The 18657-nt window shown below is 38.5% G+C and overlaps 1 protein-coding gene across 1 annotated transcript in view; it reads right to left on the bottom strand.

The window, feature by feature from the left end:
- bdnf (brain-derived neurotrophic factor) overlaps nucleotides 1-18657 on the bottom strand; it is a 37742-nt gene that overhangs the window by 16540 nt on the left and 2545 nt on the right. The window lies entirely within an intron of this gene.

Genomic DNA, 18657 nt, shown 5'->3' with positions numbered 1-18657 from the left:
AGTGTTTATTTTCCCAGTCTCTGTGTCTCTCAGCATCTTGCACGCTCCGATTCTTTCTTTCTTTCTTTTCTTTTTTTTTTTTGGTAAACACGAGAGCAAAGTTACACTGTTGGCAGCAGTATACCCTGCCATTAAGGCGTCCATAACCATGAGACCACCCAGCCAACTAATGCTCTATTTTCCTACGAGTCCAATTCCACAAGCAATGTCAATTATTTCTGGGTACATTTCATCCCGCAAGCGTAGATGATTCCTGTCTACTTACCATTTTCCTCCCCAATGCCGTGCTGGAGATAGCAGTGTTTTAATATCCACACGCTCCAACAGATGCTGGTAGGTAATGTGTCTTGTTTGAAGTCATCATACGAGAACTTCTGCCGTGCTCAGTAAATCGCCCACCACTTGGGTGACTTATGAATCTAATAACCCCCTTTTGCAATATCCGCGTGCTTTAAACTCCCTGACACCTCATCGGCTTTCTGTCGACTGGACAAACAAGTCGAAAAAAAAAATCTAAAAAAATAAATAAATAAAAATAAATAAATAAAAGAGAAAGACGCGATTGAATAACTTCCCCAAAAACAGCTGATATATAGGCTAGATATAGGCGAGGTTTACGCGGTGAACGCGCTCAGACGAACGCCCTAACGTGATTGAAATCAAGCACAGACGTTGAAGTTTTGGCGCGCACGAGCGAGACTGACCGGTAAATCTCTCTCTCTCTCTCTCTCTCTCTCTCTCTCTCTCTCTCTCTCTCTACTTGATAGAGCAATTAAAACGCTGACCGAAAAGTTAAGTTCCCGCGCGCAAAAGTGCTCCGTTTGATGTGACCCGCCGCCTCAATGCACGCGCTATATATCGCACGTCATAATGTGTCAACTTCACGCGCGCACTTCACGACGCGCTCTGGATGAGACGGACCTGAGTCAAGTAAGAGCAAAAATAATAATAATAATAATAATAATAATAATAATAATAATAATAATAATAATAATATATCTATGAGCAGATATCCAATATATTATCTTGCATCAAGTCAGACTAAAGTTTACAGCGACTTGTTGCTGCTTAAAGCTTGAAGCTGCTTGAAATCCGAGCAGAGGAAAACGGGTTTTAAGTGCCATACTTACATCTGTGCACCACTGTCTGTACGCCTCCTTGTTTAAGTAGCCTACTAGTGTGAGAACGGAGGTGAAGTCTGCGTCGATAGTCAAGTATGGTCGTAACTTGTGCAGAACGGTGTCTCTTTTTCCCCCGCGCCTTTTTTTTATGTCTCGTCAACAGGAGTAACGGTTCATTTTGCAGCCGCGAAGTCCGAGCGCACACGTTGTGTGTTATCAGGAAAATTCCATCAGTCGCACGGTGTGCGTTCACACAGCTAATTGTTATGCAGTGACGAAGCGATATGCTTGCATGTGTCCTACAAATGTGTTGGGAAGTATCATGAGTAATAGCTGGTATTTACCCGAGGATGAACTCCAGCAGAAGTTGGAAAAGATTTGAAACAGTATGTCAGAAATCTCACACAGTCACAGCAAGGAGTGTGTGAGCTTCAGGTAACACACCACACACCTACACACACACACACACACACACACACACACACACACACGCGTGCGCACGCACTTATAATAAGAACCACCCAAAACCTCACTTTCATCAAATATCTGATGCTAGATTCCTATAGTCGGATACATAATACATAAAAACCTTATTTAAAGAGATTTACTTATACATACTATATTATGCACGTTGTTGCTTATTTATATCAAATATCAAGAATGTTCAAAGTAAAAAGAGCTTTTATATGCATGTTGCCTCTCAGCCATATTAGTACTTGGCAGTCAGGAGGGAACATGCAGGTTATGTCAACTTCAGACAACTTGAGCCCCAACAAAGCCATGTCACTTACTATTTGCTTATAAGACAGGACACCACTTTATCGGTCCATTGCTCTTCTACTCACGCTACACAAACACTATTTTGTATCGTAACCTGAGACACTTAGGAACCCAGCATGGGATCAGTGGCAAAGCAGTGCTCCAGATCAACTTTGATCAGTGATCATATGCGGTGGTGGGTGTATTGGAGAGACGACATGCAAGGTCTGTTTTTTAAGATGATGCAGATGGAGGTGGGGGGGGGGGGGATGTTTGGGGGGGCACATTGGTCAAGTTCAGTGGGCTGAGCTGATGAACACAGCTAAATATCATATCATGCTACGACAATATTAATCATATCTCTTAAAACGTAGGCGGCCGTGGTTGGTCAGTAGACTCATATAATGCGAAGTCGAAAACCTCCTTCACACTAAGTTGTACTCTTTTTCCTCTGTTTTTTTTTTCCATAGTGGCATCACTCTGGTCTTCTCTTGCGTTCCGTTCTGCCTTCTCTCCCACAGTTTTCACAGGCTCCGTGGCTGACTCACTCGTGGCTCTGCATGCCACCCCTGCCCTCCCCCACACCTCTCGTGTACAGATAGTGCCTTCTGAATGCCAGTCAGCTGGGATACTACCCGCTTCTGTCCTCTCCTACCCAGTCCTGCCCCTGACCTACACTCATTCTGCCTGCCAGAATGCTAATGATCTGAAGTAGATCATTAGCGCATGATTTTATTTTTGATCATTCACGCATGCTGCATGCAAGCACACAAAGAGCGGAGACTTTTGAAGACATCATAGCCACTGGACAGTTTTAACAAAATTGTATTGCTATGTACAGTGCTGTAGAGAAAACTACCTATACTCCATTAATGCAACACAGCACTCTGGCCAAAGCTCCATAGTAACAGTCTTACATGATTCAGAGTTTGTTTACTGCTCTGGTTTCATTTCATTGTGCCTCATTTCATTTCGGTTTTTCATAGCATTAAATATGAAACTTAAAAATGCATTCAATCAGTCATTCATTCATCTTCTGTTATCCTAGTCAGGATTGACGTGGATCTGGAGCATATACTGGGACTTGGCAGGAATACAGCTTGGACAGGATGCCAGTCCATCACACGGCACTGCATGGAACATACAAATGTTTTTGAAACTAGAGTACTTGGGTAGACAATAACTTCAGCTTGGGATCAAACCCTGGACCCTAAGGCTCCGAAGTGGCAACACTACCTGTTGCACCATTCTTTCCATATACAGTATATACACAATATGGCCAAAAGTATGTGGACACCTGACCATCACATCCATACATGGTTCTTCCCCAAACTGTTGTTACAAAGATGGACGCACACAATTGTATAGATTGTATGCTGTAGCATTACAATTTCCCTTCACTGGAACTAAGCATGACAGTGTCCCTGTGCACAAAGCAAGCTCCAAGAAGACACCGTCTGCCAAGGTTGGAGTGGAAGAACTTGAGTGGTCTGCACAGAAACCCTGACCTCAACTGGACTGGAACTCTAGGCCTCCTCACCCAACATCAGTGCCTGACCTCACTAATGCTCTCTTGGCTGAATGGACAAATCCCAAAAGCCACGCTCCAAAATCTAGAGGAAAATCCAGAAGAGTGGAGGTTATTATAACAGCAAAGTGGAGACTAACTCACCAACATCATTAAGCTATATAATCTAATTTTTTTATATAGGAAGTGGAACTATTTTATCATCTGCATGACTTCCAGTTTCCAGTACAATTCCACGTTTAAACTATAGAAAGTGAGGTGTAGGGGCATCTTGTAAACATTTACTAGTGTAAACATAGCCACTTGTCCTGTGGTGAATGATGCCAAATCAATACCAATGGTACCCCTTTGAAGATTACAGGAAGTCACACTCTGTCCTAAAACCCATCAACAAGTCTGAGTTACCTTAGAGCAGGATACTGTTTGAAGTAGTTATCTACTGAGAAGCTTTTGGAGGATACAGATTTCCATTAGTTAACTAAGCCAGCCTCATATAGCTCCAATCGAAGCAAATGTCAGATGCTAAAATCTGGTTTATGCTTCTTCAGAACTGCTTCTGAACAGCATCTGGAAAGAACTTTGGAAAGATCTTAGCATTTATAGTCTTTCAGATAAATAGGAGGAACGTAGCTGTCCATCAGCTAACAATGGGGTGGATAGTAAACAGCAAGGTGTGATATATGAAAGCACACATTTCCACATTCTATTCCACATATATGGCCACACTAGGAGGCAGAGCAACAGCCTCAGCTGAACAGAGAGGATAAGCGGAGTCCTCAGTCGAGCAGGAATGTTGAACGGCGTCCTCAGCTAAACGGGGAGGCTGAGCGGCGTCCTCAGCTAAACGGGGAGGCTGAGCGCCATCCTCAGGTGAACAGGGAGGCTGAGCAGCATCCTCAGGTGAACAGGGAGGCTGACCGGTGTCCTCAGCTAAACAGGGAGGCTGAGCAGCATCCGCAGGTCAACAGGGAGGCTGAGCGGCGTCCTCAGCTAAACAGGGAGGCTGAGCAGCATCCGCAGGTCAACAGGGAGGCTGAGCGGCGTCCTCAGCTAAACAGGGAGGCTGAGCAGCATCCACAGGTCAACAGGGATGCTGAGCGACGTTCTCCATTGACCCGCCAAGCTGAATGAGATCCACAGTGGGGGACGGAGGATGCGAGATGGTTTCAGCCTGGTTGTAAGGCTCCTTCCTGATATACCCCTGGATGGCATACATCGCATCGAGCCATTCCCGATTGGCTTTATTTAGGGAGAATCTCCCTTCCTTCTCCCACCTCGGTTTTTCCCTTTCATAAACGGTCTCTTGGATCCTGAACAATTCTGCAGCATCCATTTTGTAGGTCTTGCGTTCTGTCACGTTATTGACATTGAGGTGGATGCAAGTGCAGAATATAAGTGAAACATTAAATATAAACACAACCAAACATACAACAGGAACTTAGAACTAATGGCAAAAAACACTACGGCTTATGCTTACGTAAAACAAAAACCATAAACACAGCAACAGAGACAACGGTAAAGAAAGACAAACACAAGACAAGGAGTGCAGTGCAAACTGTGGCTAATATACACATAAGTGCTCATTAACATGAATGTGATTCAGGTGCAAGTGGTCATGTGACCATGATGCAGTGAAGTGATGCAATCAATGTTGGATTTCCTAATGAATCCATAAAATAAAATGTTCTAGCTTACTACATGCTACTTGATTTAAAAAGAACAGCACTTCCATCTTTCTGGGACAAATACTGGTAAAGTAATCGGTTCATTATAGCACAGTCAGAGCCGTTCTATTGGAAGCATAAGACTAGCATGTCTTGGCTAAATGACTACACAACAAGAAGGAAATTAATATAAATCAAACATTTTTTTGCCAAACAATTCCTTGAAACTGCTTCTATGGATATTGTACCTATATTTTCAGCCATGGTTGATGCTTAGAATTTTATTGGCTTCTTTAATGTAGACCAGTTAACCACAAGCGCAAAGAGTTAATGAAACACCTCATTTTTATATTTCCCCCAGTCCGAGTGCTCCAGATCCACAAGACATCACGACAAAATGAAATAAATAAATAAACCAAATAACTCAAGGCCAGCACTTGGGTTTTGCAAACACTCTAAGAAATTTAATGCTGTTTTCAAGCATTTATAGCTCTTATATGAATGGTTTGGGAACATCAATCGATTCTGTGTGAGTTTATGCTGCTCTAATCCCACATGGATACCCTAAAGATGTGCAAAAAACAATGAATAATCTCACTTGAATATTGTAGATTTGCACCTAGAACTGCTGCTGTGATCATAAAGACTGCCCTGTGCTCATCCCAGGACTCTTCTGCTCATACTCAACATCTTTATAGCACACTCAGTACTGCTTGTATTTACTTTTCTACACCTGTACACTGTAATGATTATTAATCTGGTGTCACCCAGAAGAGTATGGGTTTCCTTTGAGTATAGTTCCTCTAAAGATTTCTTCCTTATGTCATCTCAGGGAGTTTTCCTCACCACTGTAACTTCTGGCTTCCTCATTAGGGATCCGAAGCTGTTTGGTGAAAATGTCTGTTGGTAAAAGTGCTATACAAATAAAAATTGAACTGAGAGTTAAGATTCCACTAATTAAACATTACTGTTAAAGCTGTTGTACAAACTGAACGCTGCTCATGCTTTAAATTTTGCAAGAGCGCACAAACGTGAAGAAATGAGCGTTCACTTTAGAGCAATAATGAAGATGATAGTGCTTTAGCCTGAAATATGGTACAATATATTACTTTTTGAAGTGCTTGTAAACAACCTGAGCTCAGAGAACAGCGCACGAATTTTAATGAAGTGATGAAGTAAAGCCATGGCCATGGACACCATTTTTCACTATAACCTTAACCATTTGTAATGTTTCATACAATGCTGTGAAAAAGTATTTGCTTTCTGATTTCTTCTGTTTTTGTGTATATCTCATACTAAATTGTTTCAGAAATGAAAACAAAATCTAAGATAAAAGAAAGGCAACCTGAATAAACACAGAAAATGATAATGTTATTTATTGAAGCAAAAAAGTTATCCAATAGCAACTGGGCCTGTGGTAAAATGTATTTGCTCCCGTAGTTACTAATTCCCCAAATCTATGAAACTGCATTCATAATGGGGTTCAGCTGAACTAGACACAACCAGGCCTGATTACTGCAAACCCTGTTCCATCAAATCAGCACTTAAATAGAACTTTTTTCAACAGCATGGAGTTAAAAGATCTTACTCAGTAATACACTATGCCAAAGTTGAAAGAAATTCCAGAAATGATGAGGAAGACGATGATTGAAATACATCAGTCTGGGAAGAGTTACAAAGCTATTTCAAAGGCTCTGGGACTCCAAAGAACCACAGTGAGAGCCATTATCTCCAAATGGAAAAACTCTACACAGTAGTGAACCTTTCCAGAAGTGGCTGACCTTCTAAAATTCCTCCAAGAGCACAGCACAACATCAAAGGACCTACAGGCCTCTCCTGCATCAATAAAGGTCACTGTTCATGACTCCACTATCAGAAAGACACAGGGCAAAAATGGCATCCGTGGAAGAGTGGCGAGGTGAAAACCACTGCTAACCCAGAAGAACATTAAGGCTCGTCTGAATTTTGCCAAAACATACCTTGATGATGCTCAAAACTTTTGGGAGAATGTTCTGTGGTTCGATGAATCAAAAGTGCAACTGTTTGGAAGACAGCGGTCCCGTTACATCTGGCTTAAACCAAACACTAAATTCCACAAAAAGAACATCATATGTCAAGTGACAGTGGGCCTGGGCAGCTTGTAACTTGTAACTTGTAACTTTTCTCTACTAGGAAGTCCTAAAGGAGAATGTCCGGTCTTCAGTCCGTAAATTGAAACTCAAGCTCAACTGGATTACGCAGCAAGACAATGATCCAAAGCACATAAGTAACACCTAGTCCTAGAAGTAGAAGAAGAAGAGTTTGGTTGCAGTTATTGCTGCTAAAGGTGGCACAACCAGATTTAAGTTTAAGAGGGCAATTAGTTTTTCACATTGGTGATAGGTATTGGATAACTTTTTCTTTGCTTCAGTAAAAATAAATAATAAAAACTGTACTGTGTTTACTCAGGTTTCTTTTGTTTTATGTTGTATTTCATTTGAAGATATAAACCTATTTAGTATGAGATCAACAAAAACAGAAGAAATCAGGAAATCAGAAGAAATACTTTTTCACAGCACTGTACATGTTGGCTTATACAAATTCTTTACAATTTTACAATCATGTGTTTGTCTGCAACGTTTGTAAAAGCTACTTAGTAGGGTACACTGGGGCCCTAGATAGAACTGTCATGAAAAACATTTTCTCACTCTTTCTGCACTCTCATATTTATTTAGTCTGTATGGGAATAAACCTTTTAGCTTTCAAATAAAGGTAATAAGGTAATACACGCTTCATAATAAGTATGCAATAAATAAGGAATAAAACACAACAGGACATGCTGTTATAGGAAGTTGTTTTTTTTTTCTTCTAATAACAGCACATCCTGACATAGTTTATTCCTCATATACCATCGCAATTTGCCAATAATTACTATTTTAATTTAAGACGTTGTCCTTTTTTTTTTTTTTTTTTTTTTTTTTTTTTAACCATATACAGTTACATTTAAAGTTGTGGAGCAGACACAAAATAAGTTAGTTCCTGTTATTACTTGTGTTATAGCAGGTATAAACAGTAGTCCTCTCACCAAACTCTCTTTTCTCGCTTTCTTGAAGTTAGTAAGACTGTTTGCCATGTTATAGTGAAACCGGAAAGCACATAGTCCTCTGTCCTGAAGAACTTCCCTGTGGCTGGGAAACTGCTTCAAAGTGCTGACACTGGAGACTCCTTTCATAAATGTTAATATTATAATGTTATATTGATATACAATTTATTTTTCTCTTCTTAATAGCAACACATTTCTTAACTGTTTATTGTTATCCTTAGATTATATAGAGTGCCCACCATACAAGTTCCGGTGAAGCTGTTACTATCGCAATAATAAGTATTAGAATGACTGCATTAATATAATATATCTAGGATTTGAATTACAGCCAGCACTACTGTCAGAGCTGCTGTTATAGAAAATTAATCCTCTTCTGACCATCTTCTGATTTAAGAGTTTCGGAAAGAGGTCAACTTAAAGGAAAGTAGGAATGATTGATACTTTATTAATGTACGAACTGGATCTGTAATAAATAATAATAATAATAATAATAATAATAATAATAATAATAATAATAATAAATCCAACCAAACACCCTGTTCAAATTCATGTGAATTTCTCATGAGCTCAGGTTGGTTGTTCTGGTGCACAAGAACATTGTGCACAAGGTGAACAAGAAATCATTAAAATTTTTAATAAACACTGTGTTCAATTGATCTCTTAAGTGAATTTCTTTCTTTCTTTCTTTCTTTTTTTCTTTCTTTCTTTCTTTTACTACCAAGCACTAAATAAAGTCACAGAAATGTCTGGTCTTTGAAACACCTTTTTTCCTCTCTGCCTGTGTCCCTGTCTCTCTGTGTCATAAGCCTGGTTTGGGCAGCAAAGCTTTCAGGTGACTCTTAATCTTGGTGCTGTATTTGAAGAAAAGCTCTAAACAAAATGCACCGTGATGCTGACTGGTTACAATACGGGCGTAACTTTGTTTTGAACAGTACTTGGAATATGAATGAAGATGGAACAAAACACAAACAAAAATCATACCGAAACCCTTTTTGAAGCATTGTACTCATACATATCAAAATATACTTCCACTTTACCATTGAAAATTTTTTTCCCTGTTTTTCACCGAGAGCCCATTATATGGGAAAAAGTTAATAAACCAAAAAGCATGAACTTGCAGGCTGAATTAAAGACTGACTCATGTAATGACGGCTAACGCCATATATCACAATATAAAGATCGCAGTTGTCTATAGCCTAAACAAAGAATCCATATACGATCCATATACCAGAAAAGACACCTGGCAGAAACTTGTACTCTGTGCATTTATGCTCTTCTGGATATTTTATTAAAGAAACTGCCCTGAAAAAAATATCACTGCAAATATGGCGCAAGTAACCTACATGTTATATAAGCATTTTTAATAGACTACACTTTCAAAAAGGGGTGGATGTCCCAAGCCTCCACAGCGTCCCCAGCGTAAGTTACAACTATATAACAATGTTCTTAATGTTAGAAAGCAGTATTTCTGAAAACATTACCCAGAAATATCTTGAGAGCTTATTACACACAAACTGATTTGTCTTTTATCTGCCACATACATCAATTAAACATGACTACTGGAAAAGAAAAATGGCCTGGAGATCAAGGACAAGTCTCGCATGAATAATGAAGATTTTGAAATATTTTCAGAGAGAAGAAGAAGAAGAGGGAAAAAAAACCATTGCATTGCTGCATAAATTTAGGAATGTAAAAAAAAAATAAAAAACTTCAGCTCAAAGGTCAAAAAGATTTTTCAAAACGTTGTGACTAGAACCGTTGCATTTTCCTATCACTCCGATGTATAAAATGACTACTATAATACTCACAGCATTAATAAAGTTTAGAACAGAGATGAAACAAAACCAAAACATTCAATGAATTCATTTATTCTAAAAAAAATTACTTATTCAGATTTTAAAATTAAAACACCAGCATGCAAAAGAAATAAAAGTGTTTTTTTTTCTAAAAAATGATTTTATTTTCTTATTCTTTTTCTTTTTCTTTTTTTTTTTTAGCTCTCTAAGTATACTACAGAATGTCCCTGCAGTATACACTGCTATGGTGTGTGCCTGCGGTCTTTTACCCATGGATTATAGATATTTATTCCTAAATTTCTTCTGTAGACACAGTTTTGTTTTGTTGTTGTTGTTACACAGGTCACCTGAGCGTGCTTGTTTGTGGCAGTTAATTACATCTGGGCTTCCTCTGGTCTCCAGAATCATTACGAGATGTGAAGTGCGCGGCGGCTGAAAGAATTCTGCCCGTCAGCAGTTTTGAACCCCCTCCTTTCACTGCCTTTACCGACAACTATTAAGAGCGGATGGGTCCTCGGGGGGACGCTGTATCATTTTTCCATTTCAATTTGTGTTCCATAAATATCATTAATGAGGCTTGTGCATCATGACTTACTTGTACCTGGCAGTAAAAATAACCTCTGGCAGTAATGGGGGTGGGAGGGAGAGATTCAGGGACAGACTGTACAGCTGAATGAGCATCACTTGCTCCTCCATTCATCTTTTTATCTCTTACTCATTCTCTCTCACCCTATCAAAAGTGCATTTTTGGAACTTGAGCATCATGCATGATCAATCTATCAACAGTGTAAACTGTTATCGATGGACTGTTAATATTAAGAAATATATATGTTTAGTGCTCACTTTATATTCCCATAAAATGACAGATACATATATTTAGTGCTATGCAAGATAGAGATATTCAATGTTATGACATATCATAAGATTCACATAAGATAGTGCTGTGAGCAAACCTAGATGCCTTTTCAATGACCTTAGTCTTCAGAAACAATTTGATGTCCCTGTAACTTACCTGTATATTGGGCACATTTTAATATATCTTTTTTTTTGTCTTTTGGAGGTCAGAATCCATTGGCACATGACAGTTGAGGAAATGGATTGTGAAAAGAATTTGATCACTGATTATATACTAATAGACTGAACCAAATACATATTTCTATTAGTTTCAGTGGCATTGCCGAATAATTCACGGTAGTTCCTTTATGAATTTAAGAATAATATGCTTCAACATTAATAACTGTATAATAACCTGGAACTAGAAGAGGTTAAGAAAAATCATTTACATTTGGAATAAAACAAAATGTAAGTATACCATATATGGTTACATTTAAAGTTACTGAACCTCCATGAAGCAAGTTAGTTAGTGTTATCACTTACATTATAGTAGCTATAAACAGTCATTCCCTCACCAGCTTCCTTTTTCCTCTCTATTGAAATTATCAAGAAAAAAAAACAAAAACCCCAAAACAAAACAAAAAACACACTGTTTGTTATGTTGCTAAGAAACCAGAAAGCAAAAAGTCCCTCTGACCTGTAGACTTTCCTGTGCTGGAAAACTTGCTGACTGTTACTAAGAGCTGATACCCAAGACTCCTTCCATGAAAGTTAATAAATAAATGTCTTCTACACTCTAAAAATACTGGGATGAAAACAACCCAAATAGGATTATTTTTTATCCCAATGGCTGAGTAAATATAGTACAGAACACATTTTGGGCTAAACTAACCCATCCAGTTGTTTTGGGCTAAAGTAACCCATAAAGGGTTGTTAATTTTAACCCAGAAAATGGGTTGTTTTTCAACCCAAAAGGATGGTTTAATTTTTACAAAAATGCTGGATTAATTTTATTTGATAAATGGGTTAATATTTTCAGGGTTATTTTTACCCTTTGAAATTGTCAAATGTACCACATTATAAACAAATATATCAACATGGTATCTCCTTTATTTATACACAAGAAGGTGTTCAGAAATGTATTGCTAGAGCTGGTGTTCCTATATAGACTTTGAAATAAATGTCTCAAATAAGTCATATATTTAAGACGAAAACATCAGATTTTGATCAAAGGTGACTTTAAAACATTTTTTTAAAAAACTGAGTAACAACTTACAACCTACTGGGCATTGGGCGAACAAAGATAGCGGTGCATTTAGTGTCGTGTAAACTGGACTGTTAGCGCACATTTTTGTTTTTAATAGTGTACAGTTATGGTTTTATGGATAAATATATTGATATGAACCTTGTTTCTCCAAATAAATCTAACAGTCTGTCCATGTGAAAACCGTTACCTCCACCTGAGGCGAATTCAAACAGTCCGTTCTGGGTTGATTTGACCCGAGGAGCTGGGCTGAAGGGTCGGGGTGGGGGAGGGGTGCATTGATTCAACTGTCCGTGAAAATGACCCAGACACTCACTAACCCAGCAGTTGGGTTACACATACAGTAACTACCCAAATACTACCCAAATACTACCCAAGACTGAGAATAATTACCCAGTTGTTCAACCCAGCGTTTGGGTAGAAAAAAAATAACCCAGCATTTTATAGAGTGTAGTAGAAAATGTCACCATATCAATGATTATATGCTGTTGTTAGGTAAATAACAACACGTTTTCTTATTCCATTTATTAGTAGGCTTAGATTATGTGCGGCGTCTGCCATACAAGTCTCCGTGAATGAGCCGTTACTATAGAAACGATAACATATTAGAACGAGTGCATTAATATGAACCTGTCATTTATGTTAAGACAGAAATGCTGTCAAATTAATCCACACCTTCAGGTTTGAGAGTTTCACAGATGTGTGGTATAAATAGTTTTAGAAAACATTGATGTATACCTAAGGGAAGGTTCATAGGGTTTAGTGAATCCTACATAAGCCCTTAGTGACAACTGACAGAAAATTGCATAAACATTTATTTGAACAGATGACATAAAGACTGCTTTTGTCAGTTTTGATACAAAGTACCATAACACCTGGGACATCGATTATGACATTTTTAGTATGTAATGACAATTGATAGCTCCTTTGTAGCTCAGTGTAGACTATTTCAAATCAAATCAAATATCGAGCAAAATAAGCAGTAGATGTATATATTGTCATGAGTCACACAAAAATTGCACTACCGATGAGGCCAGTGTTTGTGGAAATGACTGGAAATTTAACTTAAAAGACCAACACAGAATATATTTTCCTCACATCCATCATACTATAACATGGAGAAAAAATAATTCAAGCCAAGACGGAATCCTTTGTTATGGCTAGTGCTACATTGCTGTCATAGGAGCGACTGTGGCTCAGGTGGTAGAGTGGGTTGTCCACTAATCGTAGGGTTGGCGGTTCGATTCCCGGCCTACATGACTCCACATACTGAAGTGTCCTTGGCCAAGAGTGTAATTTTATAGCAGGTAGGTGTTAAAGCAGCATAATGCTCCTGTCACTCCTGTACCAATGAGCAACATCTTCTGGCTAGCAGCACAACTACACAATATGTTTTACTTATCAACGTGAATGAGCTGCTAACTGACTGCTGTGACGCTTGGCAATTTGAGTGAAACGCTTCAGTAACAGTGGCAAGCGTCGAGCCAGAAATCATGATTTTAAATTGGCCCTAAGTAGGGAAGGGTTGGGAGGGTACTGGTGACCGCTCATGTTGTAGGTTTGACCATCAGCTTAATACTTAATAGGACATTTAGCATATTTTCAGTATTGTGCAATTGCACTGATATTTAAAAGTAGCAAATAATTCTTCTTGGTAAAACCATTTCTAGAAACTTCTATTAGTGTTCTGAGGAACTAAGGGCTTCAGGAACTATTGCTCTCAAACAAGAGCCACACAGTTCCATAAAAAAGTCACTGTTTTGCATTTCCACTGCCCTGCACTGACCGTGACCTTTATGTAAACTTACAGAAGTGATGAAAGATGTGCGACGACTACATTCATTTCGACACGTGCAAAAACTACAGCGTCACAGCACCAGCCTGTTGAGCAAAAAGTTGATCCCGATCCCAAAATGATGGGTTTGAGTCCCACTTCAATAGAAATGACATAAGTGTAGTGTTCACTTCCGTAAGTGTATGAGGGCTTGACAACTTATAAAGATAACATGTTTTAAAAAAATAAATCAATTATTTAGTTTAATCAGACATTTTGAATCATAATCCTGGAATGAGTAGTAGTTCAATGAATAATAGCCATTGGCTACATCTGGAAAGACTGAACGCCATAGTGCTTGGACCCTGTATTGCACGAACATGATGTTAAACTTAAGTTAGTTAAAGTAGCTTTTAGAATTAGCTACTTGCAAACAAAGTGCATTTCAGACTTCAAGTCTGTTTTTGGTGCATGAAAATAGCAAAGCTATACATGCCGTGGTATTGTTTACGTGAAAAAAAACTAACTTATGTGTGTGTTTTCTGGATTGTTTCTGTTTTTCCTGGTTTCTGGTTGAAGATGTGACAGAATTTCCTGGTCTTGGCCTTCTGTGTGTGATGCATGTGTGTGAATTGTAAACTTGAATAAGTTTAATACTGAGGTCATGTAACTAGGGGAGCAAGCACCACAGTCATAGTCAAACTAATATTTTGTCAGGTTTGTTGGAAGTAGTGCAGCTTCTGATAGTTTAGTTCAGTGTACTCACTGCTCTCACCAGTCACAGAGTGTTTTGTTCTGATCTGATCTGGTCTTTTTGGTGCCATAAGGCTTTTTGTTGGTCTCTCCTACACATTCTATTTGACTTTTTTCCATTTTGAATTGTAAAGTCCCCTTGGGTGCTCTATAAATCGAACCTATTATTACATAAACATCATGCCACACGCCCTCCAATAAACAGCAACCTTCAGGAATTACTTAGCTAAACATGGACTTTTAAAATGGCAGGTAAGATGGATATTAATTTAGTGATGCTTACGTTACTGACTCCAACAGTTCTGGGTCAGCAGAAAAGTGCCTAAAATCTGGAGCAGAAACTCAAAACAATCAGATATTTTCCTTCAGTAAAAACGCTACTAAAGTTCCTGGGTTCCTGAACAGGTTCCTGGTGTGGAACCTGAAATGCCCCATGAAATGCCCCATAAAATGCCCAACTAACTGTTCTTCTGTCTTAATTTAATTGACATTTCATAGTCATCACAATCATTGCCTGCAAGATGCGGGCAGCGAGTGTGTGTTTGTGTGTGTGTATTTTACTAGCCCCATTTGCATACTTTTCTTTGGTCAAGCTTCGGACACTGCAAACCTACAGCAGCGAGGACCAGTTCATTTGCATCTTTTTGTACACCTAATCTTCAGCAGTCCACACAACCATTACAGCTTTGACTACTGCGCAATAAATCCGAGAAAGGTGAACAAAAAACAAGCAAATGAACGAAAGCGATACTGCTAGTGAAAAAGGTGATTTTTGGGAGTGAACAGACTTTATTACTTTGGGAAAATATGAACGACTAGGATGACTGGTTGTCATTTTGTAATGTGAAGCTTTTTGAAAATGCATTGACTTTCTACAAGATACGCACGGCCGTTTAACCGTCAACGAACCGAAATCGGGAATTTTCAGCATGGAACTTAGCTGTCTGTACATTTGTACTCAATCACAAAGGAGAGCACACCTAGCATTCTTCTTTATCTTCAAATAACAGATAGTAGACACAATGGTGGAAAGTGAGGTTCTTAAAGTGAATAAAAGCTTTGAGTGCTGAAAGGCTGGGGATTGTTAAGGATCATACTCCAGGAGTGGGATTTCTTCCCTGGCGCTCGGCGAGGGATATCCTGGACCTAAATGCTTCTCTACTCTATACATCAAAGAGCCGACGCAAATAAAAGCAAGCTTGTCGGGGGCGAACAAACTGCCTCCTTTGTCCTGTCTCCCAGCCAAATTCAAGCGGCACAAAGCAGCTGGATGTAATACACTGCAAAAGAAGGCTTCGCCATTTAGATGACATGCCTTGCTCTGGCGCTTGGCTGCGCACCTTTGTGTGGCCTGAGCTGGGACAGACAGATAATATTACTGCATCAAAATCCTTTCAGCAACTCTCAGGCTTACGGCTATAGGGTCCAGTTTCAGTCCTGTCTCTCCCTCTCTCTATCTCTATCTCTCTCTCTCACACACACTGCATTTCTTTTATTCTTCATTTAAACAAAGTGAAGTTGATGCAATCTGATTAAACAGAGACACTCTCAATAGGGTCTCGAAGAGTGTAGACTGTAGATCGGATCTTCATCTATAATGCCAACAATAAAGTGAGATACATCAACCTCATCAATGTTTCATCCAATACTTAACTGTAAAGAATAAAAGCAATAGAATGTTTGTTTGTTTTTTAAACGTAAATTGAAATTCAGTCAAATGTTCTCTTAAAAGAAGGATTGCTGAAGGTTTCTTTGGATTTTGCTCAACATGGTCTCAGTTACAAATTCATAACAATTCACAAAATTGAGGGAGGGTTTATCCTTGGCACTTCTGTTGAATACAAGATGGCTGTCATGTAACGGAGGATGAAACGGAAGCAATAGCAGGTATGGCAGTTTAGTCAGCAGTCAAATCCAGAAGTATTGATATAGAAATCGAGACACAAAACAGGCAAGGGTCACACGATCAGGCAAACAGTACAAAACAGGCAAGGCAGAGAAGCAAAGCAAGATCAACAGAGTAAACAAGGTGAAAACCAGAAGAACAACATACAAATAAATCAAGGCTTGATAAAAACCAGAAACAAATGACAACTGAGCGTAATACTTCATGAAGAATTGGAGAATGAGAAGTCTCTGTGGTGGGATTGAGAGTGTAATTGGGAACAGGTGTGTCTGATTAGTCTTCAGGAGAAGGTAACCTGTCTGTATGTAGCTTTGGGAGCTGTAGTCGTCAGCCATGTTTGTAGTTTGCGGTGCATTCTGGGAAATGGAGTCGCTCTCTTGGCGCGACATGACAATGGCTCTCATTTGTTCAAATTCTTCACATTTTTACAAAAGATCAGGGTGAAAATTTCTATATATGCCATTGTACTAGTGCAAACATGGTCTATCACTTGCAAACTGTTACAATTAATAAATTATTAAAAAGAAGTTAGTTTTATGTTTAGGTTTAGGAGTACATTTGAACATTGTCCTTGTTACTGGTTTGTGTGTTCAGTTCTCTCTTCAGTTTTACAAATGAATCAGTGTTCTCATATTACTGGTTTTTCATGAGATACTAGTGAATTTAAAAAAAAAAAGCATCGTTAAATGGTAAAAGAAACATGACTGAACCATCTCTCTCTCTCTCTCTCTCTCTCTCTCTCTCTCTCTCTCTCTCTCTCTCTCTCTCTCCTAGTTAAGATCTTAATTTTACTATGTTTTCGGGAATATGAACCTAATTTGATAATCCAGGCTAAACATCTTTAGAATTAGTCTAACTATTATAAATGATAAATAAATATAAATAAAATATAATTTATAATAGAATGATTGACGGCTCTACCATTTTTCTAAAGTCAGAACGTAGCTCTTGATTTGAATTCATATAAACATTTATTAATATGTACATTCAATTGGAAAATGTGGAGAAATTTGAGAACCTTTTTTTTTTTTTTTTTTTTTTTTTTTTTGCAGTTTACATTAAGCTCCTTTAACTACAAATTGAACTCAAATACCAGAAATAAATAGCATAATCGTAGCATATATATTAAGTATTTCAATTTAACAAGCATTTTAATAATTATAAATACAAAAAAAAAACCTGTTACTAATCAGATGGATGAGTTTAAGATCAGAAAGTATTTACTCTGGACTCTGTGACCTGGGTTTAGAAGCGGTGCATGATTTCAGTGTCTTTGTATTTAAAAAATAAAATAAAAAAATCTATTCTTAAAGTAACGCTATGACTCATCACCAGGTTCATTTGCCTCTCGCTGCAAATTAAAGTAGTAGTCTGACTAACTTGCAGATATGGACAGATATTGTTTTTATTATTTAATTGCGAGAATTAAATGGGAGAGGAGTGTGAGAAAAGGAAAAAAAGAAAAATTAATTAATTATCGAAAGAAAAAGAGTGTAGTTACATCTCTCTGTCACTCCTTTTATGCTTCTCTCTCTCTCTCTCTCTCTCTCTCTCTCTCTCTTTCCCTCCTCATGCTTATTGAGACCTTGCAGATGCTGTTCAACATCATCCCCTCCACAAATGTCAGTCTACGCTGACGGACTTGTATCTTTGATTCCTGACTCCAGGAGTTACCTAATCGAGGTCACTTCTTTGTGACTCACTCACGGTGAATGTCGAGAGGCTCGTGAAAAAAGGGGGAAGGTGAACAACACATGATAAGTACGCCTAGGCCAAATGAAAAGCGACACTGTATGCCACAAGCAGCCGTTCCTTATTTCAGAACTTCAGAACATCCTGCGTGTTAGGATAAAACTGAAGCCATGGTTCTGTCTGGATGCCATGACGATGAAACGTAGCAGAAATGAATCTGCCTGACTCATACGCATCACGACCCGTGCGTTTCAAACCATATGCCTCTTGAAAAATAATTCCCAGGGCCACAATGGTGCCATGTCGAAGGGAAAGGTATAGTTGGGTATAAAGAGAAAGAAAGAGAATATAGCTATAAAGATGAACATCATGATGAAACACTTTTGTCACACCATCACTTTTCTCCTCGCAGTAGTAGCTGTGCTGCAACACCGTACCACAATAAACGCTCTTTTAAAATGCCAGAAAGATTTTTTTTTAGCAT

Source organism: Ictalurus punctatus, chromosome 27 (genome assembly GCF_001660625.3).
Source record: "Ictalurus punctatus breed USDA103 chromosome 27, Coco_2.0, whole genome shotgun sequence".
NCBI classification, from domain to species: Eukaryota; Metazoa; Chordata; class Actinopteri; order Siluriformes; family Ictaluridae; genus Ictalurus; species Ictalurus punctatus.
Note: the sequence above shows the minus strand (reverse complement) of the source record. Positions and strands in the feature narration are given on the sequence as shown.